At 26.0% G+C, this 18,869-nt stretch overlaps 1 long non-coding RNA gene across 1 annotated transcript in view; it reads left to right on the forward strand.

Moving 5' to 3' along the window:
• The first annotated feature begins 259 nt into the window (after positions 1-259).
• The window catches only part of LOC147812570 (uncharacterized), a 55,196-nt gene continuing 36,586 nt past the window's right edge, over positions 260-18,869 (forward strand). The window contains exons 1-4 of the long non-coding RNA XR_015433288.1: positions 260-493; positions 2,580-2,719; positions 10,171-10,306; positions 14,064-14,199. This is a non-coding gene — a long non-coding RNA (uncharacterized LOC147812570). The remainder of the gene's footprint in view (positions 494-2,579; positions 2,720-10,170; positions 10,307-14,063; positions 14,200-18,869) is intronic.

Below are 18,869 nucleotides of genomic sequence, written 5' to 3' on the forward strand. Positions count from 1 at the left end.
CGGGAATCTTTAGAAATTGCATCTAGGTGGAAGTGCTCCTGGATTCGCAAATAGCAAGTAGTGAGTATGAACCTTATGTGCTGGAATGGCATGTAAGCCTCTGTCATTGATGTTTATAAGCTGCTGTGTTAACAAGGAAATTCTCACGCATATGCGAATTACAAACAGTGAGAATGCTCCATAAGCTTCTGACCCTATAACAAATGGATGAAAAACTTTATTGTTATCGTTATCGATTAATCGTTATCGATCAGCGAGTTTCAAATCGAAACTTGTTTTTGACAGAGCGGGACATCCAATTTAAAATAAAAACTTCGAGTTCGTCAGCGAAAAACTTAAACCCTCTTAATCGCCACCATCAAATTGAATTGCCTCGTGCTTACGTCTATGACATTCTTTAGTTAGAGAGGTTGTTTGAAGTCAGTTTGTTTCGAAACAGATCTTCTAGTCAAATCTTTGATTTGGAATTGCTGACTACTTTCTCTCTATTAGTGTAATTGTTTAATGAAATTATTTACTTTATGAGTTTGCTGTAATTGATAGAATTGAAAGAACTTTACTTAATTAGTTATACAGAGCGGAAGCGTTTCATAAAAGTGAAAAATGTTTTTGAGCCGAATATAAAACCTAATTTAGTCATCAGGTTTAATAAGTTTTGTTTAATTATTAGCGCTGAATTTCAAGCTATTTTATGTATCATTTTGTAAGTAATTAGAAAAAAAAAAACCTACTAAAGGAGAAAATAAATTTACGGAATTTATCATGAAATTAAAATATGCCTAGTTTTCTGTGTGTGGGTATATTATGTATAGTATTACTTCCTGGTTATAAATATGTATATTTTTGGGTAACACTTTCTGAAACAAAAAATGGGGTTCAGAGATTATACATTAGAAATCTCAAGACAGAAGCCACCTGATGCGATCAATCGATTACCAGGCGTTACTTAAGAAAACTCCATGAACTTAACTGTTTGATTTTAACCCAATTTTCAGATCAGAATATTATATAAAGCTTTAATGTTGTTTATCTATTCATTAAGATTTGTTTTAAATTGTATGTAATTTGTTAATGAAGACTCAGTCATAAGAAAAGAAAATTCTTAGGTTTCTTAAGGTGCATAGTTTTTTTAAAAAGTGCTTTAAGGTGCTTATTTTTAATTTTCGTTATTTAAAATCCATTAAAGGTGCTTTTTTCTTTGAGTGTTTTTAAAAAGTGCTTAATTTTCCCTTTTAAAAAAGTGAGATTTTTTTTCCTTACCATGTTGATTTTCGCCACGTATTATGCAAAAGCATGCTTTTCACATTGTTCTATTCCACGTTTTCACAATTTATTTTGGCGTACCGTCCGTCCATAGCGTATGAAAGCGCCAATCATTTTACATGTTTGATGTAATACTTACGAGTCTGTATGTGCGTCTACTGAGCTGGTTTCGGTGAGATTATTGCCTTCTCATGTATAACTCTGCTGCATTTTGCAATGTGTTCTTGATTTCAGATTTCATTTTCCACCCCCGATATCAAACCGAAAAATCTCTCGATCATTTTATAATGGCTAATATAATCAAGAAAAGAGTTCTTTGTCAGAAACTAGTTATTTTATCATATCATTTGAAGTCTGAAAATTATTTTGCATTTTATAAGTGTATATTGTGCTTAAAATTATTTTTTGAGTGCTTGAAAAGTACTTAAAAAAGCTTATTTTTTGTTGAAAGATTTTGCTTTGCCCCCTGTTTATTTCAAAAATTTATTATTTGTTTGATTATGCAAACTTTAAATTTGTTTTAAAATATTAATTGGTGCATAGCTATATTATATAAGAGATGTTTTGGGGCTAATTTTAAAGATGTCTCTAAAACCAAACTATATAATTTTTTAAAGTGCTTAAAAATTTTTTTTGAGTGCTTAAAAGGTGCTTATTTTTTGTTGAATAATTTGGCTATGCACACTGATTAGAATTTATACTTGCCGTCTCTTTCATTTGTAAATATATTTTCTGGTAGGATAAATAAATGTAATTAGAAACAAAAGTAAACTTATACGTAATTATTCATTTAAATTATGCTGCATGGTTGGATCCTCGCTGGCCGAAGCAAATGGTGACTGATGCGCTTTAAATCTGTTGAGTCGCGAAATCCTCCATGTTCCCATAACAAATCAAACCCTCTGGGGGTACTGATCCAGGAGTTCCCTTGTCTTCTGGATTGTGTTAAAAATGACAAGGCTACGGAGTTGAATATAAGTAGTCTTAAACCCCGAATTTGGTCTGCTGCTCAACGATAGACATAAAATATAAAAAATAAAATTATGCTGCATATAATTTATTTAGAATTTCATGTTGTGAAAATATCAATGATTTAAATTTGTAAAGACATAATTGTTTTGAAATGGATCATTGATGATTTTAATCAAGAAATTTTCAGGATTTTTGAGTTGGGCTCACACCCCTGAAAAAGGCAACAAAAAAAAAAAAGAAAAGAATTTTAAGGAATTTTTAGAAATTAAAATAAGCATAGTTTTCTCTGCTGGGTTATATTATGCATAATATTACTTCTTGGTAATAAATATATTTATTTTTAGGTAAAATTTTCTGAAGCAAAATATGGTGTTCAAAGATTATGCACTAGAAATCACAAGAAAGAAGCCACCTGATGCGATGACTCGATTACCAGGTGTTACTTAAGAAAACTGCATGATTCTAGCTGTAGTTCGGAATTTAGGTAGGAATGCTGAATGAGAACTGTATTAATAAATATGTTTTAAGATATGTTATGATTTAAAAATGTTCATTTCGACCCAATTTTCAGCTCAGAATATTATAAAAAGCTTTAATATTGCTTATTGTAATTTGTTGATGAAAATTCATTCATAAGAAAAGAAAACTTTTAGGTTTATTTCAAAAATTTATTAGTTTTATGATTATGCAAAATTTAAATTTTTTGTCAAAATATTTAATAGTGTTAAGGAAAGCAGTTAAAATTAGCCCCAAAACAGCTCTTAGATAATATAGCAAAAGCTATATAATCTAGGAGCTGTTTTGGGGCTTATTTTGACCCCTTCCCTGATTATCCTGAGAATGGACAATTACAGTCAAATTTTTTTATAATTTTAATGCATTCAGAATCCCTCAAAACTCCCAGAAAACATTTTATTACTTTTCTAAGAAGGCTATTTATTTAGTTATTTTCAATCAAAAAACGCTTACTTTCGTTTTCGCCTGAAACGGGGAGTCACGTGATTATTCACGAACTGACGTCACATGTGTCCATCTGCCGTTCACTTACAATAGCTGTGCTGTGAAAACCAATACGTTCTTGCTTTCGTTTAAATTTGCTAATTAAATCCAACCATTTTAGGTGGTCTAAAGCTATCTGTATAAAAAATTGCGCCTTAACATCGCTTAATAAAAATTAGGATTTGATATAACGTATTTTTATAACGTTAAATTTCAGTGGTACCCACTGAAACATTGTTAATACTTGACGAAATTTTCTAGCTCGGAATATTTAAGATTTTTTAGTTCAATAAAAAAGTGCATGGTATTGCAAATAAATGATGCGTTATAAATACAAAATAACTTCGTTTTTTCATTTTTTAACTATAATCTTAATTTTAATGTATACTTCAAATTCATTTGGAAGATTTATTTTCATCTTAAGTGAAAGAAATGTTGGATCAATTTCTTATGTAGAATAAATAGTTTTAGATTTTAAAATGTAGGACAGCGTAAGTTACTGATAATTTTTATCTATTTATTCTAGCGTGAATTCAAAGCATGTAATTGTCTTCACAGCAGTAGCCTCTTAAAAAACTTGTGATCCCAGCAAAACTTTAATATATATATATATATATATATATATTCCTGCAGATTTTATTAACTTTACTTTAATTGTCTTAATCTATGCTATAAGTATTTGAAATCAAGCATATGCATTTATTTAGTTCTTTATAGCAGAAATAGGAATAAAATTTCATAAATGCATATAAAAAAAAAATTTCGCCATAGCAAAGTTCCTATTTACTCAAAAAATAAAAATATTGAGAAAAAAAATCAACATTACTGTTTATTTTTTAATTATTTAATAAATTATTAAGAATGTGCATTAGAATTTCTTTCCATTTTGTATAAGTTAATTTTTTATTTTTCTTCTCTAGCTTTAGTGAAACAAAAACTTCCAGCTTAATGATATTCGCTGAAATTTTGTGGATAAATAAGTTAATTAGATATGGATAAATGAGAAATTAAGTGAAATTTTAAGTATAACTAGATTATGGTGATGTTGATGGTCAGATATATTTCAATGGACTAGATTCTTGAAAGTGTTGATACGTTTTCGGCTATACCGTAGGCAGAACCTGATATTTTTTTAAAACTATTTTATTAAATTTTTTTTAATTAAAAATGTATAATGTATTAATTTTACTATTTTAGAATTCTTCATTGCAAGCACTGACAAATAGCATGCAAAAATAAGGAGAGAAATTAACAATAACCATACTTTATAAATACTATATTGCAGAAAAAGGAATTAAAATTTATAAATTTAAAAATAAAAATAATTTTGAACTGTAACGGAATTCCTATTTAAGCTAGGAATAATAAATATAAGCGTTAATGTGTATTTAAATATTTAATGCATAGTGAAACAAAAAAAAAGATAACATAAACTGCATTAGTAAATATTTACTTAAAAAGAAAATCCTTCAACTCTAGTAATAAATAAATAAATTAAAGAAGCAACATTAAATTACATTATTTGAATTTTTGATCATTAGCACATAGATTGTAACGATGATGGACTGATATTTTTCAATGGACTAGATTTATGAAAACACTGATTTGTTTTAATGCAATAACGAATTATAAAATCATTCATCCTATATCAAAATGTATAAAATTTCTATCCAATCTGCAACTTATTTTAATTATGTAATTAGGTTGTAATGAAGCATTATTTTAATTTAAAAGTAAATGGAATAAAATAGTATTTTCTATGAACTTTAACACCACTGATTTCAGCCGAAAAGAAATGTTGATTGGCTGTAAAGAGTTTATCATTCATAATCATTTCTTCAGATATTCTAATGATAAATAACAACGTTTGAAGTTTTAAAATCTTTCTTTCATTTTGCACACACTCTCGGAACCGTAAATTTAATTCACAAAATTTTTACTGATTCTTTACAAAGGATGTTCATACGATACATGTGATATCAAAACTAAAAGAGCATTGAAATAGCCTTAGCGGATGGAGACGGCACGTTTCCCTTCGGCACATTTGACGTCATAACCAATCAGGGGTCGTTTTTGATTGCATCACTTACGGAGGCCTTTTGGGGCAATTTAAATGTTTAATAACTAAATAATTTAACATTTGCCGCAAAAAACAATCAGATTTTCGGTTTCAGGGGAGAATTTCCAATAAGTTAGGTATGAAAATAAAAAAAATTATGATGTGCTGTAATTGTCCATACTCGGGCTTAGCAGAATGTGCCAGTACATTTATTACGTTTTAATCGGTTGTAAGCAAGAAGCATAATCTGCTGTCATTGGAAGTTTGCCAAGTTTTATATGGGAGTTTTGCTGTTGGACTGCACACGTGTTTTGTATGATTGTACATACAATGGTTGCTGAATTGACATTGCAATAAGAGTAAAAAAAAATTGCGCATTCCTTCACTGATGTTTCAAAGTTATCACTTTATGTTGTCCCTTGTTTTAAAAACTATCCTACAAAGACTCATATTTACCTTTTTTCATTTGCCCTTAACAGAGTTCATTCTAGGCAGAAAAAAGGGCTTTGTGCAAAAGTTTAAAAAAAGGGCATTATTATTCTAAAAAGGCAATAATTTCTTTCTATGGGCTTTACACGTTCTATTAAAAAACATTGTCAATTTTTTCTTACTTTACTAAAAGTAGCAAAGCAATCATATTAATTGCTAATTTTTATTAATAAATGACCATATATATATCAAGTTAATGAGCTAATTAGTTTAGTAATTTATTTAAAAGGCATGCATATATTAATTAAATAATAAATGTGTTTTTTTAAGTGTCTATAGTTATAATTTAATAATTAAAATGATTAGTAATCATTATGATTTAATGATAGTGAAGTAACTGCAAACTTTCAAAGACAAGTGCAACAAGGGGGTGTGATGGCTACTTTTCCTTTCCCATATAAATCTACGTATTGACGGCAATGACAAACTAAATAAAAAGAGTTGCAAATAACTAAAGTTTAAGAAATCCATTGAAGAGTTTAGCGAAAAAATAAAGAAGGATTGAGGAAAGAAAGGGTATGGAGACTATTACATCTGGGCACTAATTTACTTCAGGGGCAACAGGCTGGATTCTTTTGACTAAAAGGGCAGCAGGGTGCTGCGCCCTGTTTACCCTGCCTAGAATGAGCTCTGCCCTAAATAACTCGGGATAGTTAACTGATTTTAAATTAAAGGTTTCTTAATCATAAGAAAAAATTAAAATTTTAACTTAGAACTTGTGTATTTTGTTTTATTTTAGTTCCTGGTATTTATTAATAAAATAAAAAAGTATGTTGAATTTTACATTTTTTAACTTCAAAATAATTGGTTAGGGTAATTGGTAAGATAATTGGTAAAATTGCTCTAAAAGCAAACTCTAAAATTAATTTTAATGAACTTAATACATTTTATATACAATAGGTAATTATTGAGTTAAAATGAAGAATAATTATTTTGTTTTATTTTCTTACAGAGTGCATTTAATGAAAATATTGCTTTTGAAATAAGAATGGTCTTAAATTTTATTTTGATTATTTAAAAAAAATTACAAATGTTCATATTTATTTTTCCATTTAATTGAAGATTTCAATAATAAGGTTTCACTGTGTCAAATAGTCAGCTTAACTAAGATTTCATTTAATAATGTATTCTGGACACAATTTCATCAAAAATATCAAGAAAAGTGAAATAGTTTTGGATTGCTTGAAATATAAATGATGATATGAAAATTAATATTTATTGCAGTTGTAGTAATATAAAATGTTTTTACCCTTTATAACAGGCATGTATTTTTATTGAATTTAATTATTTTACAGAAATTGCTTTGTTTTTCCATGAATATGAAAGTAGAAACTTGTATGTAAACTTATCTTTATTTCTAATGCTGACTTAGTCATACCTTCTGGTTATTTCCATGTTTTTTTTTTCTGTCCTAAGTGGATCAAGTGCTAGTTATGACACTGTTATTTTCTTCCTGTAATTTTTCCCTTAAAAAAAAAACATAAAATTTGAAAGAAATTTTTTTTGGTCTCAAAATTACTATGTAATATTAAAAACAGAAGTATTCAACCATTTAATTAAAATTTTAAAGCATTATTAATTTACTAAAGTAACATAGAAATTTAAAAACAAATATTCCTATTGTATTATTTTTTTTTTTCACTAAGCTCTCAGCGTAACTATATATCCAATTTACCCCACTTCAGAAAGCAATTGAGAATGAATAGAATTTTGAAAGTTTTTTCTTAAACTTCTATGTTGATCTCTTCTTTAAGAACCCCTCTGCTAGTTTAAACTAAAATTACTTATATTTGCCTGTTTGTTATGATATTAGAAAAAAGTTTATTAGCAGCTTAATTTAATAACTTCTGATCAACTTGTACAACAGTAGGAGTTGATCAGAAGCAAATAATTTGTAAACATTAAACTTTTTTCAGTTTATAAAATTGAAAAAAAAAATCTTTGTTTTAACTGCTTCCTTTAAAAAAAAAGAATTGAAAAAAAAGCAAAAAATTTATATAGGGGAGAGTCGGGTAGCTCCGCCCAGCGGGTACCCCCGCCCAACGTCAATTTCATATGTATAGAATATTTTCTCAAGTCAATGTGCCATCGGACATTAATTGTTATATTAAAAAGAGATTATTTTCAAAGTTTTAAGTATTTATGCTGCTGTTAACATGGTAAACAATAGTTTTGAAAATATGTTGAATACAGTATTCATGAAGTTAAGAAAAATTGGTTGAATGTTTTGTTTAAACTTCATTTTAATACTTATAAAATAATTTTTTCTATACATACAGCATTAAAGTATGTAGTCTTAGGTTTAATTTGCACGAAGAAAGAAGTTTATTTTTGAAAAATTGTTCGAGTAATTACAAATTTACAAAAAAATAGAATTTCGGGTAGCCCCGCTCACATGAATGTCAGGTATCACTGCCCAATTTTATTTCGTTGATAAATGTACGGTTGCAAAGATTATTATTTTATTGCTTCAAATTTGAATGTTATATGCATTTTTAACAACAAATATTGTTGTTATTAAATGATTGTTATTAAATGATAGAATTCACTAAAAGTACATAAATATGTAATAAATAAAATAATTTTTTGATAAAAATGATAAATGAGGTTTATCTAATGTCAATACATTGGTCACTTTCATTTACTCCTGAAAAAACAGCCAAAAAACATAATTTTTGTAACAGGGCGGGGCTACCCGACGCATTTTGAAAAGAGCTGAAAAACATGTTTTTTTAAATTTCTATTTTTTTAAGTTAAACTATTCTTTTTTTGGTTTATTCACTTTGCATTATTTAATTATATGGTCAAACAATAGAAACATACAAAAATATTGATTATTACTCAATATTATACAGAAATATAAGCAATACTCAAGTGAGCGGGGCTACCCGACTCTCCCCTATATATTTTAATTTATTAATAAATACAAGGAACTAAAGTAAAGCATAATACACAAGTTTTAGTTGAATTTTTAAATTTTTTTATGTGTAAATATGATTTAATTTATCATCAGTTTTACTATCTCGATTTGTCTTGGGCAAATAAAAAAATTTCAATATTAGTGTTTGTAGCATAGTTTTTAAAACAAGGAACAAAACAAAGTGATACTTTCCAAACAGTAGTGAAGTTATACGTCAATTTTTTAAATGTGAATTCAGTAACCATCGTATATGCAATCGCACAAAGTGTCCCACTATCCATCAGCAACACTCCCAAACAAAATTTGGCAAATTTCCAAGCACAGCAGATTATGTTTTCTTCCAGTCCAGTAAAAACGTGATAAAACAAAATAGACTAATTTTGCCACGCCCGAGTTTTCTCAGGATAATAAATATTTGCAATGTGTACATATCCGAATTAACTCTGGATAAACAGGGAAGCGGTTAAACCCTGTATGTCTCTAAAGTAATAATGAACTAATTATCTTAATTTAAAAGGAAAAAAATAACTGTTTTTTAATATATCTGCTCTTTAGCCCACTTAATCACACCTGACCCTATTATTTCTGTCTTCTGAATTTTGTTTCACTATCCAAAATGGTTTGAGCTTACAAAATGATAAATATATCCAATTATGTACCTTGTCTCAGTTTAAAATTTCTTGTACAAATTCATTCATAAATCTTTTTTGTCTGACTTTATTTTGTGTTATGCACTCTTTCTTTCCTACTTTTTTCATCATTATTTAAAGAGTCAAAAAACTTTTTTTTTTGGAGACTTTTTCTTGCTTTGGAATATTTTGCTAAACCATCTTCTATATAATTATCGTGTGTTTTAGAACTCTTACACTTCATAAATTATGTTCAATTAACTTATTGTTTTTTTTTTTGTGTAATTTTCCTGACAACTATTTTAGAAAGAAGTGTCTTACTTTTATGGTATATCCTAAAACTTTTATAAGTTACAGGGAGTTTGGTATTTAAAGCCTCTCCAAAAATTAATTATTTTTCTTTTAACAGGTGTCATATTTTGTTAACGTAACAATTTCTTTACTTTGCTTTTTGGCATTGATTGTATATTAACCTTTGAAAATATTTCAGCTTTCATTTTGTAAAATTTTTACTTAGTTGAAATGTTCCTGTACATATCTACCTGATATTTATTTAATTATGAATAGGCTTTATTTCCTGCTTCAATTTTACTATATTTTTCTAAGTTTTTTTCCTATTTCTGATCTAGCTGTACTGTTATAAGTTTATGGTATATTTAATTCATTTATAGTTTGTATTTCTAAAGTATTTGCTAGTTTTTTAACTATTTCTCATCGAGCTGTACTGTTATGAGTTGATGGTATATTTAATTTGTTTATAGTATGTATTTCTAAAGTATTTACTATTTCTGATCTGGCATTACTGTTTTAAGTTGATGGTATATTTAATTTGTTTATAGTTTGTATTGGTCTCAAGAATATAAATACCCGGACAATCTTTGTAGACTACAGAAGAAAGGACTGGTGCAGTCTTCTTGAGAAAGCCAGGGTCCAACCAGGACTGTCGAGATACTGATGATAGTTTGTATTTCTAAAGTATTTGCTAGTTTTTTACTATTTCTGATCTAGCTGTACTGTTATAAGTTGATGGTATATTTAATTCATTATAGTATGTATTTCTAAAGTATTTCCTAGTTTTTTTACTATTTCTGATCAAGCTGTACAGTTATAAGTTAATGTTATATTTAATTCATTAATAATTCGTATTTCTAAAGTATTTGCTAGTTTTTTACTATTTCTGATCTAGGTGTACTGTTATAAGTTAATGGTTTATTTAATTCATTTATAGCTTGTACTTCTAAAGTATTTACTAATTTTTTTTAGTATTTCTGATCGAGCTGTACTGTTATAAGTTGATGGTATATTTAATTCGTTATAGTATGTATTTCTAAAGTACTTCCTAGTTTTTTTACTATTTCTGATCTAGCTGTACTGTTATAAGTTGATGGTTTATTAAATTCATTTATAGTTTGTATTTCTAAAGTATTTGCTAGTTTTTTACTATTTCTGATCTAGGTGTACTGTTATAAGTTAATGGTTTATTTAATTCATTTATAGTTTGTACTTCTAAAGTATTTACTAATTTTTTTTAGTATTTCTGATCGAGCTGTACTGTTATAAGTTAATGGTTTATTTAAGTCATTTATAGCTTGTACTTCTAAAGTATTTACAAATTTTTTTTTACTATTTCTGATCTAGCTGTACTGTTATAAGTTGATGGGATATTTATTTCATTTATAGTTTGTATTTCTAAAGTATTTGCTAGTTTTTTACTATTTCTGATCTAGGTGTACTGTTATAAGTTAATGGTTTATTTAATTCATTTATAATTCGTATTTCTAAAGTATTTACTAATTTTTTTTTGTATTTCTGATCGAGCTGTACTGTTATAAGTTAATGGTTTATTTAAGTCATTTATAGCTTGTACTTCTAAAGTATTTACAAATTTTTTTTTACTATTTCTGATCTAGCTGTACTGTTATAAGTTGATGGGATATTTATTTCATTTATAGTTTGTATTTCTAAAGTATTTGCTAGTTTTTTACTATTTCTGATCTAGCTGTACTGTTATAAGTTGATGGGATATTTATTTCATTTATAGTTTGTATTTCTAAAGTATTTGCTAGTTTTTTACTATTTCTGATATAGCTGTACTGTTATAAGTAGATGGAATATTTAATTCGTTATAGTATGTATTTCTAAAGTATTTCCTAGTTTTTTACTATTTCTGATCAAGCTGTACAATTATAAGTTAATGTTATATTTAATTCATTTATAATTCGTATTTCTAAAGTATTTACAAATTTTTTTTTTTGTATTTTTGATCGAGCTGTACTGTTTTAAGTCGATGGTATATTTTATTGATTTATAGTTTGTATTTCTAAAGTAATTTCTAGTTTTTTTCCTATTTCTGATCAAGCTGTAATGTTATATGTTAATGGTTTATTTAATTCCTTTATAGCTTGTACTTCTAAAGTATTTACTAATTTTTTTTACTATTTCTGATCTAGCTGTACTGTTATAAGTTAATGGTTTATTTAATTCATTTATAGCTTGTACTTCTAAAGTATTTACTAATTTTTTTTTACTATTTCTGATCTAGCTGTACTGTTATAAGTTGATGGTATATTTAATTCGTTATAGTATGTATTTCTAAAGTATTTCCTAGTTTTTTTACTATTTCTGATCTAGCTGTACTGTTATAAGTTGATGGTTTATTAAATTCATTTATAGTTTGTATTTCTAAAGTATTTGCTAGTTTTTTACTATTTCTGATCTAGGTGTACTGTTATAAGTTAATGGTTTATTTAATTCATTTATAGCTTGTATTTCTAAAGTATTTGCTAGTTTTTTACTATTTCTGATCTAGGTGTACTGTTATAAGTTAATGGTATATTTTATTGATTTATAGTTTGTATGTCTAAAGTGTTTGCTAGTTTTTTTACTATTTCTGATCTAGCAGTACTGTTATAAGTTGATGGAATATTTAATTCGTTATAGTATGTATTTCTAAAGTATTTTCTAGTTTTTTTACTATTTCTGATCAAGCTGTAATGTTATATGTTAATGGTTTATTTAATTCCTTTATGGCTTGTACTTCTAAAGTATTTACTAATTTTTTTTTACTATTTCTGATCTAGCTGTACTGTTATAAGTTGATGGTTTATTAAATTCATTTATAGTTTGTATTTCTAAAGTATTTGCTAGTTTTTTACTATTTCTGATCTAGGTGTACTGTTATAAGTTAATGGTGTATTTAATTCATTTATAGCTTGTACTTCAAAAGTATTTACTAATTTTTTTAAGTATTTCTGATCGAGCTGTACTGTTTTAAGTCGATGGTATATTTTATTGATTTATAGTTTGTATGTCTAAAGTGTTTGCTAGTTTTTTTACTATTTCTGATTTAGCTGTACTGTTATAAGTTGATGGTATATTTAATTCGTTATAGTATGTATTTCTAAAGTATTTCCTAGTTTTTTTACTATTTCTGATCTAGCTGTACTGTTATAAGTTGATGGTATATTTAATTCGTTATAGTATGTATTTCTAAAGTATTTCCTAGTTTTTTTACTATTTCTGATCTAGCTGTACTTTTATAAGTTGATGGTTTATTAAATTCATTTATAGTTTGTATTTCTAAAGTATTTGCTAGTTTTTTACTATTTCTGATCTAGGTGTACTGTTATAAGTTAATGGTTTATTTAATTCATTTATAGCTTGTACTTCTAAAGTATTTACTAATTTTTTTTAGTATTTCTGATCGAGCTGTACTGTTTTAAGTCGATGGTACAGTTTATTGATTTATAGTTTGTATTTCTAAAGTATTTTCTAGTTTTTTTTACTCTTTCTGATCAAGCTGTACAGTTATAAGTTAATGTTATATTTAATTCATTTATAATTCGTATTTCTAAAGTATTTACTAATTTTTTTTTGTATTTCTGATCGAGCTGTACTGTTTTAAGTCGATGGTATATTTTATTGATTTATAGTTTGTATTTCTAAAGTATTTTCTAGTTTTTTTACTATTTCTGATCGAGCTGTACTGTTATAAGTTGATGGTATATTTAATTCGTTATAGTATGTATTTCTAAAGTATTTCCTAGTTTTTTTACTATTTCTGATCTAGCTGTACTGTTATAAGTTGATGGTATATTTAATTCGTTATAGTATGTATTTCTAAAGTATTTCCTAGTTTTTTTACTATTTCTGATCTAGCTGTACTTTTATAAGTTGATGGTTTATTAAATTCATTTATAGTTTGTATTTCTAAAGTATTTGCTAGTTTTTTACTATTTCTGATCTAGGTGTACTGTTATAAGTTAATGGTTTATTTAATTCATTTATAGCTTGTACTTCTAAAGTATTTACTAATTTTTTTTAGTATTTCTGATCGAGCTGTACTGTTTTAAGTCGATGGTACAGTTTATTGATTTATAGTTTGTATTTCTAAAGTATTTTCTAGTTTTTTTTACTCTTTCTGATCAAGCTGTACAGTTATAAGTTAATGTTATATTTAATTCATTTATAATTCGTATTTCTAAAGTATTTACTAATTTTTTTTTGTATTTCTGATCGAGCTGTACTGTTATAAGTTAATGGTTTATTTAATTCCTTTATAGCTTGTACTTCTAAAGTATTTACTAATTTTTTTTTACTATTTCTGATCTAGCTGTACTGTTATAAGTTGATGGTTTATTAAATTCATTTATAGTTTGTATTTCTAAAGTATTTGCTATTTCTGATCTGGCATTACTGTTTTAAGTTGATGGTATATTTAATTTGTTTATAGTTTGTATTGGTCTCAAGAAGATAAATACCCGGACAATCTCTGTAGACTACAGAAGAAAGGACTGGTGCAGTCTTCTTGAGAAAGCCAGGGTCCAACCAGGACTGTCGAGATACTGATGATAGTTTGTATTTCTAAAGTATTTGCTAGTTTTTTACTATTTCTGATCTAGCTGTACTGTTATAAGTTGATGGTTTATTAAATTCATTTATAGCTTGTACTTCTAAAGTATTTACTAATTTTTTTTTACTATTTCTGATCTAGCTGTACTGTTATAAGTTGATGGTATATTTAATTCATTATAGTATGTATTTCTAAAGTATTTCCTAGTTTTTTTACTATTTCTGATCAAGCTGTACAGTTATAAGTTAATGTTATATTTAATTCATTAATAATTCGTATTTCTAAAGTATTTCCTAGTTTTTTTACTATTTCTGATCGAGCTGTACTGTTATAAGTTGATGGTATATTTAATTCGTTATAGTATGTATTTCTAAAGTATTTCCTAGTTTTTTTACTATTTCTGATCTAGCTGTACTGTTATAAGTTGATGGTTTATAAAATTCATTTATAGTTTGTATTTCTAAAGTATTTGCTAGTTTTTTACTATTTCTGATCTAGGTGTACTGTTATAAGTTAATGGTTTATTTAAGTCATTTATAGCTTGTACTTCTAAAGTATTTACAGATTTTTTTTACTATTTCTGATCTAGCTGTACTGTTATAAGTTGATGGTATATTTAATTCGTTATAGTATGTATTTCTAAAGTACTTCCTAGTTTTTTTACTATTTCTGATCTAGCTGTACTGTTATAAGTTGATGGTTTATTAAATTCATTTATAGTTTGTATTTCTAAGGTATTTGCTAGTTTTTTACTATTTCTGATCTAGCTGTACTGTTATAAGTTAATGGTTTATTTAATTCATTTATAGCTTGTACTTCTAAAGTATTTACAATTTTTTTTTAGTATTTCAGATCGAGCTGTACTGTTATAAGTTGATGGGATATTTATTTCATTTATAGTTTGTATTTCTAAAGTATTTGCTAGTTTTTTACTATTTCTGATATAGCTGTACTGTTATAAGTAGATGGAATATTTAATTCGTTATAGTATGTATTTCTAAAGTATTTCCTAGTTTTTTTACTATTTCTGATCAAGCTGTACAATTATAAGTTAATGTTATATTTAATTCATTTATAATTCGTATTTCTAAAGTATTTACTAATTTTTTTTTGTATTTCTGATCGAGCTGTACTGTTTTAAGTCGATGGTATATTTTATTGATTTATAGTTTGTATTTCTAAAGTATTTTCTAGTTTTTTTACTATTTCTGATCGAGCTGTACTGTTATAAGTTAATGGTTTATTTAAGTCATTTATAGCTTGTACTTCTAAAGTATTTACAAATTTTTTTTTACTATTTCTGATCTAGCTGTACTGTTATAAGTTGATGGTATATTTTATTGATTTATAGTTTGTATGTCTAAAGTGTTTGCTAGTTTTTTTACTATTTCTGATTTAGCTGTACTGTTATAAGTTGATGGTATATTTAATTCGTTATAGTATGTATTTCTAAAGTATTTCCTAGTTTTTTTTAGTATTTCAGATCGAGCTGTACTGTTATGAGTTGATGGTATATTTAATTCGTATATAGTTTGTATTTCTAAAGTATTTGCTAGTTTTTTTACTATTTCTGATCTGCCATTACTGTTTTAAGTTGATGGTATATTTAATTTGTTTATAGTATGTATTTCTAAAGTATTTGCTAGTTTTTTTACTATTTCTGATCAAGCTGTAAAATTATAAGTTAATGTTATATTTAATTCATTTATAATTCGTATTTCTAAAGTATTTACTAATCTTTTTTTGTATTTCTGATCGAGCTGTACTGTTTTAAGTCGATGGTATATTTTATTGATTTATAGTTTGTATTTCTAAAGTATTTTCTAGTTTTTTTACTATTTCTGATCAAGCTGTACTGTTATAAGTTAATGGTTTATTTAATTCATTTATAGCTTGTACTTCTAAAGTATTTACTAATTTTTTTTTACTATTTCTGATCTAGCTGTACTGTTATAAGTTGATGGTATATTTAATTCGTTATAGTATGTATTTCTAAAGTATTTCCTAGTTTTTTTACTATTTCTGATCTAGCTGTACTGTTATAAGTTGATGTTTTATTAAATTCATTTATAGTTTGTATTTCTAAAGTATTTGCTAGTTTTTTACTATTTCTGATCTAGGTGTACTGTTATAAGTTAATGGTTTATTTAATTCATTTATAGCTTGTACTTCTGAAGTATTTACTAATTTTTTTCAGTATTTCTGATCGAGCTGTACTGTTTTAAGTCGATGGTACATTTTATTGATTTATAGTTTGTATTTCTAAAGTATTTTCTAGTTTTTTTTACTCTTTCTGATCTAGCTGTACTATTATAAGTTGATGGGATATTTATTTCATTTATAGTTTGTATTTCTAAAGTATTTGCTAGTTTTTTACTATTTCTGATCTAGCTGTACTGTTATAAGTTGATGGTTTATTAAATTCATTTATAGTTTGTATTTCTAAAGTATTTGCTAGTTTTTTACTATTTCTGATCTAGGTGTACTGTTATAAGTTAATGGTTTATTTAATTCGTTATAGTATGTATTTCTAAAGTATTTTCTAGTTTTTTTACTATTTCTGATCAAGCTGTACTGTTATAAGTTAATGGTTTATTTAATTCATTTATAGCTTGTACTTCTAAAGTATTTACTAATTTTTTTTTACTATTTCTGATCTAGCTGTACTGTTATAAGTTGATGGTATATTTAATTCATTATAGTATGTATTTCTAAAGTATTTCCTAGTTTTTTTACTATTTCTGATCTAGCTGTACTGTTATAAGTTGATGGTTTATAAAATTCATTTATAGTTTGTATTTCTAAAGTATTTGCTAGTTTTTTACTATTTCTGATCTAGGTGTACTGTTATAAGTTAATGGTTTATTTAATTCATTTATAGCTTGTACTTCTAAAGTATTTACTAATTTTTTTTAGTATTTCTGATCGAGCTGTACTGTTTTAAGTCGATGGTACATTTTATTGATTTATAGTTTGTATTTCTAAAGTATTTTCTAGTTTTTTTTACTCTTTCTGATCTAGCTGTACTATTATAAGTTGATGGGATATTTATTTCATTTATAGTTTGTATTTCTAAAGTATTTGCTAGTTTTTTACTATTTCTGATCAAGCTGTACAGTTATAAGTTAATGTTATATTTAATTCATTTATAATTCGTATTTCTAAAGTATTTACAATTTTTTTTAGTATTTCAGATCGAGCTGTACTGTTATAAGTTGATGAGATATTTATTTCATTTATAGTTTGTATTTCTAAAGTATTTGCTAGTTTTTTACTATTTCTGATATAGCTGTACTGTTATAAGTAGATGGAATATTTAATTCGTTATAGTATGTATTTCTAAAGTATTTCCTAGTTTTTTTACTATTTCTGATCAAGCTGTACAATTATAAGTTAATGTTATATTTAATTCATTTATAATTCGTATTTCTAAAGTATTTACTAATTTTTTTTTTGTATTTTTGATCGAGCTGTACTGTTTTAAGTCGATGGTATATTTTATTGATTTATAGTTTGTATTTCTAAAGTATTTTCTAGTTTTTTTACTATTTCTGATCAAGCTGTAATGTTATATGTTAATGGTTTATTTAATTCCTTTATAGCTTGTACTTCTAAAGTATTTACTAATTTTTTTTTACTATTTCTGATCTAGCTGTACTGTTATAAGTTGATGGTTTATTAAATTCATTTATAGTTTGTATTTCTAAAGTATTTGCTAGTTTTTTACTATTTCTGATCTAGGTGTACTGTTATAAGTTAATGGTTTATTTAATTCATTTATAGCTTGTACTTCTAAAGTATTTACTAATTTTTTTAGTATTTCTGATCGAGCTGTACTGTTTTAAGTCGATGGTATATTTTATTGATTTATAGTTTGTATGTCTAAAGTGTTTGCTAGTTTTTTTACTATTTCTGATCTAGCAGTACTGTTATAAGTTGATGGTATATTTTATTGATTTATAGTTTGTATTTCTAAAGTATTTTCTAGTTTTTTTACTATTTCTGATCAAGCTGTACTGTTATAAGTTAATGGTTTATTTAATTCATTTATAGATTGTACTTCTAAAGTATTTACTAATTTTTTTTTACTATTTCTGATCTAGCTGTACTGTTATAAGTTGATGGTATATTTAATTCGTTATAGTATGTATTTCTAAAGTATTTCCTAGTTTTTTTACTATTTCTGATCTAGCTGTACTGTTATAAGTTGATGGTTTATTAAATTCATTTATAGTTTGTATTTCTAAAGTATTTGCTAGTTTTTTACTATTTCTGATCTAGGTGTACTGTTATAAGTTAATGGTTTATTTAAGTCATTTATAGCTTGTACTTCTAAAGTATTTACAATTTTTTTTTTACTATTTCTGATCTAGCTGTACTGTTATAAGTTGATGGTATATTTAATTCGTTATAGTATGTATTTCTAAAGTACTTCCTAGTTTTTTTACTATTTCTGATCTAGCTGTACTGTTATAAGTTGATGGTTTATTAAATTCATTTATAGTTTGTATTTCTAAAGTATTTGCTAGTTTTTTACTATTTCTGATCTAGGTGTACTGTTATAAGTTAATGGTTTATTTAATTCATTTATAGCTTGTACTTCTAAAGTATTTACTAATTTTTTTTAGTATTTCTGATCGAGCTGTACTGTTATAAGTTAATGGTTTATTTAAGTCATTTATAGCT

This window comes from Parasteatoda tepidariorum, chromosome 4, assembly GCF_982258835.1.
Source record: "Parasteatoda tepidariorum strain Cologne lab strain chromosome 4, Ptep-v5.0, whole genome shotgun sequence".
Lineage (NCBI taxonomy): Eukaryota > Metazoa > Arthropoda > Arachnida > Araneae > Theridiidae > Parasteatoda > Parasteatoda tepidariorum.